Source organism: Miniopterus natalensis, chromosome 1, assembly GCF_054644295.1.
Source record: "Miniopterus natalensis isolate mMinNat1 chromosome 1, mMinNat1.hap1, whole genome shotgun sequence".
In the NCBI taxonomy this organism is placed as follows: domain Eukaryota; kingdom Metazoa; phylum Chordata; class Mammalia; order Chiroptera; family Miniopteridae; genus Miniopterus; species Miniopterus natalensis.
Genome location: NC_142081.1, coordinates 163,103,154 through 163,115,985, shown reverse-complemented (window position 1 = coordinate 163,115,985; position 12,832 = coordinate 163,103,154). Strand labels below are relative to the sequence as shown.

Sequence of the window (12,832 nt, the reverse complement as noted above, 5' to 3'; positions counted from 1 at the left end):
TGGTGAATACACTTACTTTATTACAAGTTTTAAAATATATTTTATATGCATTATAGTCAATAGTTCTTGAGGTACCTATTATGTGGAATGCACTAATATATACACAGATATTACTTATTTTTGTAAATTCTCATATTAATAAATTCTTTTTAAAAAAATCATTATACATATTTCAACACATTATTAAAGTTATTGGGGTGACAATGGTTAATATGAACATATAGGTTTCAGGTATGTGTTCCTATGTTACTAGATCTGTATATTGCTCTGTGTGCCTACCGCCCATAGTCATAATTTCTCCTGTCACCATATATAAGACCCTCTTCACCTCCCACCCTCCCCACCCTCTTCCCTCTGGCAACCACCACACTGCTGTCTGTGTTCACAAGTTTCAGTTTTATATCCCACATATGAGTGACATCATATGGTTCTTAGCTTTTTCTGATTGACTTATTTCACTCAGCATAATGTTCTCAAGATCCATCCATGTTGTTATGAATGGCAGTAATTCATCCTTTCTTATGGCTGAGTAGTTTTCCACTGTGTACATGTACCACATTTTCTTTATCCAGTTGTCTATTGCAGGACACTGGTTGTCTCCATGTCTTGACCACTGTGAATAATGCTGCAATGAACATAGGGGTGAATATATCTTTGCGAATACATGTTTTGGGGTCTTTTGGGTATATACTCGGGAGAAGAATTGCTGGGTCATATGGTAGCTCTAATAAACTCTTGAAGATAAAAATGTTTATATACCAAAGCTGAATTAACATAAGTATCCTAAAATAGAATCTTTGATCAAGATTCAAAGAAGGAAGACATCCAATTGAGGGTTTTAGCCAAAACCTGTAGAATTATAATAGCATTTGAGATCAGGTGTAAGAGCTTGATAGCAGTTTAACAACAATAGACATCATGATTATTCATGAGTGTGTGCAATGCATAAACATAAGTAAAGGAGAAGAAATGTATGAGAGATTTAAGAGAGGGTGAGTGGATTGCACTGACTGAAAGTTTCTTGATTTTCAAGAGAATATCTCATTCATTCATTAATTCCTTCAACAACATCAGTTGTGTCAACTATGTGCCAACATTGGCCAGACAAAAGACAGAAAAGCCTTTTGCCTACATATAACTTGCTGTCTAGTGGGTAATAAAAGACATGGCTGGAAAATTGTTCCTATTGTGTACAGTTGCGAATGTTGCTCTCCAAAGTTTGTATTTAATTAATGAGGAAATAGAGGGTCACTTGAGATTTTGAAGAGAGGAATGACGATTGAACTAGTATGGAAATGAGAGAAAGGATTAAGAAGGGATGAGTGTAAATAAAGCAATGTATATAATTCCCATAACTTCTCAATGTTCTCTCAATGTTAAAATATGATGAAAATATTAAATCCACATTTTATTTCACTTATATATGGTATTCAATATTTTTTAAAGAGAGGAAGAGAGAGGGAGAGAAACACTGATGTGAGGAAGGAACATCATTTGGCTCCCTCTTGTACCCCTACTTACAGGAGATAGAGCTTGCAAGCCAGGCATGTGCCCTGACTGGGAATAGAACCAGCAACCTTTCAGTGCATGGGATGACACCCAACCAACTAACCCACATCGGCCAGGGCTGGTATTTGATATTTTTGACCATATATTCTTCTGAAACTCTCCTCTCTTTATTTTTATGTTACCACATTCTGATTAACTTTTTATGTTTTTTTTTTTTTAATATTTGTATTTATTTCAGAGAGAGAGGAAGGGCGAGAGAGATAGAAACATCAGTGATGAGAGAGAGTCATTCATCGACTGGTTCCCCCTGTTGGGGATTGAGCCTGAAACCTGGGCATGTGCCTTGACTGGGAATCAAACCGGGATCTCCTGGATCATAGGTTTGATATCCTGGATGCTCAACTGCTGAGCAACACCAGCCAGGCAATCTTTTATCTCTTTAATTCTTGATTTCCCAAAGGAATATTTATGACATCATTGTTGTTGTTTTCATGGAGTCCCATATTTCATAGTTAGCTCTTTTATTTTATACATTTTTCCTTGATTTTAACAACCACCTGTAAGCTGATCCTCCAGAAGGCAGATTTATCCTTTGCTTGTTCTGTGCTCCAGACCTATAAATCCAACTGCTATTGCCCATCTTTTCACAGATGTTCCTTAGACATCTTATACTTAATAATCACAAATTTAACTTGTGAGCCTTGCTCTTCAGCGAATAGTTCTTGTCCTGGAGTCTCTATGTGCCGTACAATTTGGTGAAACCACATTCACCTCACCACTCAGATCAGGAACCTCTCGGAGACACTGCCTTCTCTTTGACTTTTCCAAATCCAGTTGACTCTCAAATCTGATTATTTCTTTTTTCCTTTCAGTGTCCCTGGGAAAATCAGCTTCTTTTAATGAGCTAGCTTAGTAGTTAAGGCCGTAAGGTCTTTAGATTCATAATTAATATGTGGGATCTGTCATCCACTACCAATGTGACTCCGGACAATCAAAATTCTAAGTTCAATTTTCTAATCTTAAAATGGAGGTAATGATTTACTAACTTTACACACCTATTGTGGTGGAGAAATAAGACGATGGGTGTAACATGTATGTTAATAAAACACGGTGAATATTTAGTAAAGGGTAGTCATTATTAATATTATCGTTATTATTATTACCCAGAAAAGTGCAAGTAAGCCTTAATTTATGTCCTTATCATAAACCCTGTACTATGACAATGGCCTTAAAATTAGTCCCCTTATCTCTAAGCGCAGTTCCTCCCTTCACCCTGCCAACGCTCAGTAAGATATCTCTAAAACTAGCACACAACCACATAACTGAAAAGGTAAAGTTTAAAGAGCTTCACCTTGGTGTTTTACGTATAAACTTCTCTGACCCTCCTTCTGTTTACCTCCACTGCACTTAGACTTTAGCCTCTAACAACAGCCAATTAAAAAGCATCCGCCCCCTCGCATCTAGCTGTTGCAATTGCATGTTTGTGTCTTCGAGCTGTTACTCTTTTCTTGTTTACCTGGAAAACTGTTCATTTCTCAAAATCTTGTACAAATTACACATCCTCTGAAAAGCCTTCCTCATGATTTAAAAACAAAAGTAGCTACTCTCTCTTCTCCATTTCCATATCTTGAATATACTGATATTGTTTTATTCATTTTTAGTATGTTATTATCAGTTTACAGTGTCTGTTTCTTTGATTAGAACTTAGGTTCCTTTTCTCAGGAGGCCTTGACTTTACTGAGGTTAATGAATGTGTACCAAAACGAAATGAATCTTCCCAGTACTCTATGTGGAATAGTCAGGGATTGAATTATTTTATGTTACTACTATAATTTTGATTAGCAACCTAACACTTTGGGATATACTGGGAAGTATCAGTAGGTCATAGAACCAATCAATAAGGAGTTTACATTCTAAATCATTATTCAAAATACACACATACACTCTCACACACATACCTCCATGCACACACACACACAAAACCCTGTTTCCAGGGCATATATTATTATTTAATTCTCATAAAAAGTCTTCTAATTTAAATCCTATTATCCTCATTTTACCAAGGGGGAAATTAACATAGAGGTAGCTTAAGTAACTTGCCCAGGTAAACTGTCAGTAAGTGGCAGGACTTGGTTTGAATCCAGATGGTTTGAGAACAGAATCAGCAATATCAATTACTTTTCTATACTCCTTTCTAAATATAAACACTGAAGAGATAAACTTCAATACAGACAACAATAAGAAAGGTGCCAAATTATGATAAGATGGTCATCAGATCCGTATAGTGCAGGTGCTGTGATTTAATTTTAACCATGATTTTTGGTTAATTGGAGATACAAAAGAATATTATAGGTGGAAAAGATAAAGAAACAGTATTCCTTTTTGGTCATTATTGCACACATTAAGGTGCTTTGTAAATATATGGAGATTTAATCTACTATAGTGCATATGAAATGACTTTTAGAAAACCTAATTCACACTAATGATTTGTTTTAATAATATTTTTCCTTCAATATTCAGATATTTTAAGTGATAATATAATATTTTATTTGGAATTATTTCTAAAGGGACAAATTGTACAGTTTTAACCCTGTTTTATGTGTGAAACTTGTATAATAAAATATTTTAATTTATGTACAATTTTTTGTAACTTTTTGGAATATCTGCGTTTTTGCCAATATCTGGTTATTTTGGGTCATCCATTGAAGAGGAACTAATCACATCAGTGTATTCAAATTTTGCATGGGTTCTATATTTTAAATTAGCATTATGATTCCTAAAACACCCAAAAGTATTTGTGGAAGAAATGCAATCAAATTTGACTTACCTTTAAACTCCTGAGAGCTTTAAATGAATATCTTCAAGTTAAGAATCAGAGCCAAAAAAGTCATTAAAAGGATAATACCCTTGAGTGGCATATAACACTATGTGAGAGAAACTGAGTTGGTAAAAACTCAGGAAATGTTGCAGAAGCTGGTTGTGTCCCTTAACTATCTTTTGTTTACTTCTCTGAAGATGTCCCTTGAAATATAACTTCCTCTAGAGGATAACTGTAAGACCTTGGACACAATTTAATATCCTTCATACTGTTAAAGTCAATGTCAGTCCATGTTTACCTGAATGAAACTATTGACCCTTAAGCCCATCGGTGAGTTAAAATAATGAAATGTTGTACCTAACGTTATGATATGCCTTAATCATTAAGAAAAATTCAATATTAAACTGATACTACATTATTCTCCTAGAAAGTGATATTTTAATATTTATAGATTCTTGACCTAAACAGAGCAGATCTCATTAGCTTACTTTTAATTATGTAAAGGCTCAAATATTTTAATGATAAGAATGCAGTATTTCTGGGGTTCTTCTAAGCACAGCATTGGGAACTGAAGAGAGGTATTTGTGTCCAGCTCTTCCACAGACCAGCACTACGACCTATTTCTGAGTCATATTTTACCTGTCTTCAAAACATTGGAAATGTACAAAATGGTCACCCCAGTTTGTTTCATCTCTAACATTATACAATATTAAGTGAAATTAATATTCTTTGATTAGCAAACTATATCCTTCAAGTTACAACAGAAAAAAAAAAAAACAAGAAAAGAATAAGCAGTTGAACAGAACACCCCTTTATAGCTAAAAAACCCCATTACAATACTACTTCACTTTTATAAAAACTTAAAGTGGACAGTTACAAAGCTTCTCACTTATAAAAATTCAAAAGTTATAAAACGCCAGTCTGTATTTTTCACATTACCTGTGGCAGTTTATCTCTAAAATAATTGATTCAATTACTTGGCTTTTGATTGTTGCATTTTGTTTGTTCTCCGCACACCTAGAAATGAGGCCATGTTCTTTTCCCACATACTGTATCTTACAAACAATTGTAACTTATATTTCATAATTAAATTTAGTTGGCTAAAACAACTTGAAGTAATATTAAGGCTTACGCTATGAAGAAGATTAATACTTATTGAACATTTATGGGCGTTATAATTTCCATATTATATATTTCCACTTCTACCTATAATGATAGACTCTAGATTCGTATTATCATTAGAGATTTTCAGAGTTTATGCACCTTGTCCAACTACAAAAAAACTTATAAATGGTAAAACCAGGTTTCGAATCCTAGGACATAACACATCTAATGGTGAAAGTATTTAGCTTTGTTGCTGGAAAAGTCCACTGCTAGAAAATCTAGAACTTACCAACTATGTAGTTTTGGGGCAAGTGAACTTTTTTTTTAAGCACAGAATTCTTCATTTTAGCAGATAGTATTCAATTCACAGAATCACTGTCGCTGTGTCACTGTCATTGTTATAATCTCATAAATGAAATAATTTAATGTGTATAAAAATGCAGCATGCTGCCTGGCATGTAAAATTTGCTCAATATACTTAAGTATTACTAAAAGTATATTATCTACATTTATACCTTCTTAATATAAAAGTTCATGCTCTTTTTAAAATTTCAACCCTGCCTCAAATCAGAAGAAAAATGCATTCTCTTTCACCTAGAGAATTATTCACTATCCTTCACTCAGTCCCACACAAAAAGAGATTAATGGGTCTAAGTTTTTATATTTAATCCCTGCCTTATAATTAGTCTTGAGCAAGTCATTAATCATACAAGTGCTTGGGAACTTGAGCCTTTATGAGGAGATAATTGCACTTACCTGTTTCCTCCATCTCACACAGAAATTCTAATGTTAAATACACCCTGTTTGATATCTTCAGACACTTAAATGTACATAGTCAGGAAATACTGGATGCCATTTACTATTAGGCAATATTTTATTGTTAGGGCCTTTTAACATAAGTACTTATTGGTAAAGAATTAATTTGAAATCCCAAGAGCCTAATACAGCTTTCCAGTACCATAGCAATGGAAGACATTGGTGAGATCATCATCTCAGTTCCTACAAGCATAAACAACTCTGCTTTAAAATGGGCCTTGCTTGTTTGTCAGCCTAAATGAAATATATGTGAGAAATAAGGTAATAAACATGTACCAACATTAAAAACACAACTGTGTATGTGTGTGTTTGTATAGGTGTGTTTTTGAACTTTATTTTGTCTTTGGTGTTTTTTTAATGGTTTGGTTTCCTATCACCATAGTGCTGTTTGATTTTACCTGAATATTTTAAGTAGGAGACTGAGAAATAGACAATATCCTTCAGAGTTGGTTGCAAGACAGGTTGAGTCAAAGTATCTTGTTTTACTAAGTCAAAAGTAGGCAAGGGTAGATAGGTGGAGAAATTAACATTTATGGAACATCGACTGTGGATTGGGCTACATTTTCAAAAGAACCTTTCAAGTGTGATTTCAAATAATGTACGTAAATTTTCTTTACCACAATGCCCTCATGTATAAAATGGGAATTATGTTATGTCCCATTATATTGGATAGTTGTGAGAATTAAATGAGTGTAATACTGTACTTGGAACAATGCTTGACACAAAGTAAAGATCAATGAAATACTAACAACAAAAATAACTATAATAATAATTTAGCCTTATAGCAATTTTTGCGATAGATACTATTAATCTTTATCCTACAGGGAAAGAAACTGAAGCTTGGAGAAGTTATGAGCATTTCCAAAAGTAAAAAATTATACATAATAAAGTAAAAAATCATAACCAGTTTTATGGACCCTGAGACCATCTTGTCCCCTTTTTTTTCTTCAATTAAATAATTAATTCATTTTCTTTCTTTTAAACTTAATATGCAAGTATTTAAGGTTTTGAATTTGCCACTGATCACAGCTTTGGCCAAATCCCAGAGATTTTAATATTTCTAGTTTTTATTATTTACTACATAATTTATGTTTAATTATGTAATGATTGCTGATCCAATATATTTTAAAGAAAATATACTGGGTTTTATTTTAGTTTTCTAATCAATTGCATTTTACAACAATTTTTAATTAGACTCTCAATGTTAATTGGTTGGTCTAGAGAAGGCAAACATTATAAATTCTACATTTTATTTAATTAATTAATTAATTTTTAATAGTTTTTTTCCATAACCATTTATCCCCCATATACCTTCCTCCACTTTACCCACCCCCTCTTACCCCACAATCACCACATTGTTGTCTGTGTCCATGATAAATCCTACATTTTCGATTTGATGGTGATTTTTTGGTAACAATATATGATCATTTTTTTGCAAGTTGTATTATCTATTAGTAGTATAAGCATAAATCTAGTATTTATACATACACATACAAATGCATTTAATTTAATATCAATATATTTTTATATTTTTTATTGAATTTATTGGAGGTGACACTGGTTAATAAAGTTATATGGGTTTCAGGTTACAATTCTACAATACATCATCTGTACATTCTATTGTGTGTTCACCACCCAAAGTCAAATCTCCTGTCACCATTTTCTCCCTTTTACCTTCTCCTACCTCCCCCTAACCCCCTTTCCCTCTACTATTGTCTGTGTCTAAGATTTTTTTCTTTTTTGCTTAATACTTTCAGCTTTTTCACCCAGTCTCCCTTCTCCACTCCTCTCTAATAGCTGTCAGCCTGTTCTCTGTATCAATGAGTCTGCTTCTATTTTGTTTGTTAGTTTATTTTGTTTACTAGATTCCACATATACATGAAATAACATAGTATTTCTATTTCTCTGACTAATATTCTCCAGGTTGATCCATGCTGTCACAAAGGGTAAGATTTCCTTCCTTTTTATGACTGAGTAGTATTCCATTGTGTAAATGTACCACAACTTTTTTATTCACTCATCTACTGATGGGCAGTTGGGCTGCTTCCAAATCTTGGCTCTTGTAAATAGGGCTACAATGAATATAGGGGTGCAGATATTCTTTCAAATTACTGTTTTGGGTATCTTTAAATATATTCCTAGAAGTGGAATTGCTGGGTCATAAGGTAGTTAATTCCATTTTTAATTTTTTGAGAAAACTCCATACTGTTTTCCACAGTGGCTACACCAACCTGCATTCCTGCCAAGAGTCCACCAGAGTTCTCTTTTCTCCAAATTCTTGCCAACACTTGTTTGTTGATTTATTGATGATAACCATACTGACAGGTTTGAGGTGCTATCTCATTGCTGTTTTAAGTTGCATTTGTCTGATGATTAGTGACATTGAGCATCTTTTTACATGTCTATTGTTCATCTGTATGTCCTCTTTAGAGAAGTGTCTATTCAGGCCCTTTGCTCATTTTTAATTGGATTATTTGTATTCTTGGTGTTGAGTTGTATAAGTTCTTTATAAATTTTGAATATTAACCCTTTATCAGATGTATCATTGGGGAATATGTTCTCCCATTCAGTGGGCTGTGTTTTTTTTTTTTCTCTCATTTTGTTGATGGTTTCTTTTGCTGTGCAAAAACTTTTTAGTTTGATGTAATCCCACTTATTTATTTTTTTTGTTTCCCTTGCCTGAGGAGATATATCAGAAAAAATATAGCTACAAGAAATGTTTGAGATTTTACTGCCTATGTTTTCTTCTGGAGTTTTTATGGTTTCAAGTCTTACATTAAAGTATTTAATCCATATTGGGTTTATTCTTGTGCGTGGTATAAGAATGTTGTCTATTTTTTTTTTTTTTGGTATGTATCTGTGCAATTTTTTCAACACTACTTATAGGATAAACTGTCTTTACTCCACTGTCAGTTCTTGCCCCTTTCCTGGATTAATAATTGACCATAAATGTGTGGGCTTATTTCTGGGTACTCTATTCTGTTCCATTGTTTTATGACAGTACCGTGATGTTTTGATTACTATGGCCTTGTAATATAGTTTGATAGCAGGTAGTGTGATTCTTCCAACTTTGTTCTTCTTTCTCAAGATTGTTGTGGTTTGTCAGGGGTTTTTGTGGTTCCATATAAATTTTTGGAATATTTGTTCTAGTTCTGTGAAATATGACATTGGTAATTTGATAGAAATTACATTGAATTTATAGATTGCTTTGGGTAGTATGGGCATTTTAATGATGTTAATTCTTCCTGCCCATGAACACTGTATGTGCTTCCACTTATTTAGATCTTCTTTAATTTCTTTCTTTCAGCATTGTACAATTTTCCAAGTACAGGTCTTTTACATCCGTGTGTAAATTTATCCAAAGTATTTTCTGATGCAATTGTAAATGGAATTGTTTTCTTAGTTTCCCTTTCTGATAGTTCATTATTGGTATACAAAAATACAACTGATTTCTGGATATTTATTTTGAATCCTGTTACTTTACTGAATTCATTTATCAGTTCTAGTAGTGTTTTGTTTGTTTGTTTGTTTTTTAATCTTTAGAGTTCTCTATATACAGTATCATGTCATCTGAAAATAATGATGGTTTTACTTCTTCCTTTCCAAATTGGATGTTTTTATTTTTTCTTCTTGCCTGATTGCTGTGGCTAGGACTTCCAGTACTATGTTGAATAAGAGTAAAAGAAGCAGATATCCTTGTCTTGTTCCTGATCTTAAAGGAAACACTTTTAGTTTTTGCCCATTGAGTATGATGTTTGGCTGTGGGTTTGTAAACATCAATATATTTTTAAATCTTTAAGATCTTTTTAAATTTAATCTGTTGAATAGATTATCATTGTGTAAGATCTTCTTCTGCACGTTTCTGCTAATTTCTCCCCAAACTTTTAACATACAGTATATGATTTGGTTCTTTTTACTTTGAAAGTATACTATTCAAAGCATAAAATTTTAACTGTTTTGTATTTATTATGTAATATAATATTTATTACCACAGATTCACTTTTTTACCACTTAACTCTTTTTATTTTGATTCATCTTATAAGACAATAGCATTGTTACTTTTTTTCTGCCTATATCTGTTATCTGTTTCTCAACTCAAACACATATATATACATATGTATGTATATTTATCCAGAGGTGTTTCATTATTCTTTCAAAATATGTTTCATTCTCCCTTGCCTATCTTTAATTTCTATGAATACAGTAACTTTTATAGTAGAAGTTTCTTTTAAGGATAGGAGACAAAATGCAGTTTTCTTGGAGAAATAATGGTATTTATGTAAGCTAAAGCATTGCTAATTTCTGCCAACTTGAGAAGGCTGGAGTTAAAGTTAATCTTAATTGCACATTTGCAACTATAAATTGACCCATGCTGAACTGAATCAGACCTAAAGAAAACCAGCTGGATAATGTCAGACCCCTTATCACCAAACCTTTTTCCTAGCAATGAATTTCTCTTCTCTATGAAAGATCAATGTTATCTCCACTCTTCTTCCTCTTTAAAATCTATTTTCAGCATGTGGTGAGATGAGATGGGGTGAGAAATGTACATTGTGAAGCTTGATAAAGCAACCCTTCAATTCTTCCTAGAAGTAGATAACTACTTGCTTCAACCAACTAGTGTATCTTAAACTGGAACATTTTAGAATCTGCCTGGTCATACGTCCTTTGCCACCTGGCCACAGGTCCATGCAAATACTCTGCCTATTTATAAAGTCTTTTGAAACCTAGCTCCTATCAACTTTTGAAATCATTATCAAAGATGTTTATAGTTATTTGTATCAAGTTTCAGAACACAAAAGGACATTGCCCCTAGATACAATGAATAAAGATAAAAATTTGCTAACATTACAAGAACAAAGGATGGAATTCATGTTGAAAACAGCCTCTAAATCCTTTGAGCCATCATGAAATACTAAATGAGTCTGGTGACGCAAAATTAACTTTTTAAAAATCGCATAAAAACTTATTTTACTTTATCTGGAAATTTAGGTATCACATAATAATATAAGGCTTTGACTATATATTTCCTGGATTTTAAATTGAGGATGTAATTATGTTAAAGTCCAGTACAGCTTTGTACAAACCTACATACCATTAAAAATAAAAATATAACTTTGAAACATTTTCAGAACATTGGCTTATAAACTTCAAATATTTAAATTTTTATGTATCTAAGGAAAATATTTAGATTTTAAAAAAATAGTAATAATGAACCATTTATCCATTGGGAAAAAAAAATGTATTAACTGGTCACAGGCATTAGCCTAAATACTAACTTACTGACTTAGTAGAATTTTAATTTAAAATATTTGGATTTAAAATATTGAATCTTTTTAGTTTGTTGTTAAAATGTTAAGTGTTTTCATTACTACAACAAAATAATTAATTATATTGTATGACTTCATTTATCAGGGCTCTCTGTACTGATGTAGGGTTCTTGGAATATTGCTTTGATAATAAACCCAAGGGAAAAGACAATAGGTTGTAAACAAGACCATACTGAAGCAATTATTCATAAAAGTGACAATGGGAGAGTACATTTGAAAAAATAAAACAGCTTTAATCTTGTTTTAGAAACCTTGAGGAAGTGATCAGTTTTCAGAAATGTGAAGAACACATCACTGTAGTGGTTCTCTGATTTAATGATTTAAAAAATTGAATACATATTGTGGTGAAAAATATTCCATATAGTCAAAATATTTTTGAAATCAGAAATAAAGCAGTTATTAGTGGAAAATGCATTTACCTAGCAGCTGTACAATACATTGTCTTTGAGGTTTATAAACTTAAAATTAGTAAAGCAGACTACCTCAACACAATTTAAAATATAAAAAACAATCCTGTCCATTTATGATAGGAAATCTGTGCCTAATAATTCCCAAACAATTCCCTTTTGAAGACAAAACATCCATAGCAGAATTTTTCATTTCTCATTCTCTAATTTTTCAATTGTTGAACATAGTTTTACACAAAATATGGGCACTTTAAAGATTGAATTAATAAATCACTTACCAGGTACTTGTCTCAAGGAGCTGGAAGTACAGATTTTGTTTCTATAATAACTGGTTAATGGAAGTTTCACTCTGTATGTTGTTTCCGTCAACCAAGATAATCTGTTTATACATTAAAAAAGCAAAAGATAAGTTTTTAGAGCGGTGGCAAATTAATGATTAAGCTGTGAACAAAGTCTGTTGTTTTAAACATTAAAGGATTAAGGGAAGGCTTTTTGCTGTCTCTTGTGGGAGGGACTGGAATGAAACAAAGAGCCCATGGAAAGCATCTAGCATTAACTGCTATCAAGTAATTATGTATAGTAAATGAAGGCTTTTTACCTTAACTTTTACTTTTGCTTCTGATTTCAACTATAAAAGGGAGGCGTTGTTTTAAGGCTCCACTGCTGCTTTTAGAAACCATAACTGAAAGGTGGTTTATCTGAACCTCTATAACTGTGTGGGCAAGTTAGACAGGCAAGAGCATGCTCCCCGTGTAGGAGCAGAGGGGAATAAATCCAGCCAAAAAAAGCTGGAGCACATTCTACACCTTCAATTACACACATACCGTCCAGAGGCAGGTCTGTACATC

The 12,832-nt window shown here is 32.7% G+C and overlaps 1 protein-coding gene across 1 annotated transcript in view; it reads right to left on the bottom strand.

Moving 5' to 3' along the window:
• Positions 1-12,472, bottom strand: part of LOC107541933 (sulfotransferase 1 family member D1-like) — a 32,142-nt gene extending 19,670 nt beyond the window's left edge. The window contains exon 1 of the mRNA XM_016219117.2: positions 12,263-12,472. The gene's annotated coding sequence lies outside the window, so the exon portion shown is untranslated. The remainder of the gene's footprint in view (positions 1-12,262) is intronic.
• Between the last annotated feature and the right edge of the window lie 360 nt (positions 12,473-12,832).